This window comes from Carassius gibelio, chromosome A5 (assembly GCF_023724105.1).
Source record: "Carassius gibelio isolate Cgi1373 ecotype wild population from Czech Republic chromosome A5, carGib1.2-hapl.c, whole genome shotgun sequence".
Taxonomy (NCBI): domain Eukaryota; kingdom Metazoa; phylum Chordata; class Actinopteri; order Cypriniformes; family Cyprinidae; genus Carassius; species Carassius gibelio.
The window spans coordinates 8,431,301-8,432,560 of record NC_068375.1 but is presented as its reverse complement, the minus strand read 5'-3'; positions in this window follow the sequence as shown (position 1 = coordinate 8,432,560).

Below are 1,260 nucleotides of genomic sequence, written 5' to 3'. Positions count from 1 at the left end.
TAATCTTTACATTTTCCAAGAGTAATCGGTGAAGTGATCGCACAAGATCCTCTTCAGCTGTCACAAGCCGAGGGTCAATCAGTAGCTTAACTCGAGAGGTTGAAAATCTGATTGTGAGAACTTTTCATATTAAAATTCGTATTTGTAAGTTGAAATTTACACTCACAGCTCTTTGGTTCGAATGAAGACATCTTATTGGTCGATACCCGAACACCAGCCATTGCGACTTGCCAAGAAAGACATTTGTGTTTTATTCATATGTAACAGTTATTTGTAAAACATTGCAAAATGTTTTCACTGAATATCCTTAGCTTTTACAGGATTTTAAGACACTGCATTCATTTTGTCATGCTGCAACTCTGGTACAGTGAGATGCAGTGGGATATACATATGAAAGATGTTGCATTGTAATTGTAGTATTCTACCAGATCGGTCTGTGTGTGCAAATTGAAAGATTCAGCTTTTCACATCAGAGCTGTGAGTGTAAATTTCTACTTGCATATACAAATATTAATATGACAAGTTCCCACATTCAGATCGTCAGCCTCTCGAGTTAAGCTACTGATTTACCTCCATAATCTAAAGGCTTACATAATTAAACTGAACACTGCTGGTTTATAAACAAAACAACCAATATTTGTTAACTTGCTAAAGTTAAAAAAAATAATGAAGAGAGTCCTCTCTTGTCCTCTCAAGCTGAGAACCATTCGCGTCTCACAAAGATATGGGACTTAAATATATGAATTTAGCCCAAAACATACTTATTCTAAGCACTAACATAATAAGATAATACAAACTAATTGAGAAAATGTTAATTTCTTAATATTTTATGTTTTCTTCATTGCTCAGACCGCCCCCCCCCCCCCCCCCCCCCCCATGCCTTTTAAAATCTGCTATGTTTCAAAAAATGATAGGTTTGTCAGATTTGCTCCTGGGAAAACTTTAATGAGACAGCACACACACACACACACACACACACACACACACACACTCACACACACACACACACACACACACACACACACACACACAGTCTCACAGAGACTCAGATGAGCTTTACAAAATGAGTAAGGCTTTCTCTGAATAAATGTAGACAGAAGCCCTCCTATGACTACTAACACGCTTAAACAGCTACGACCTGCTGAAAATCAAATAACGTCATGTTATCACATTATTTGAGTCCTTTTCTGTGGCTCAGTATCTCTAGGCTTTGATAAACCTCTCTCTATAAGTTACAGAAAGTGCAATCAAGGGATCACA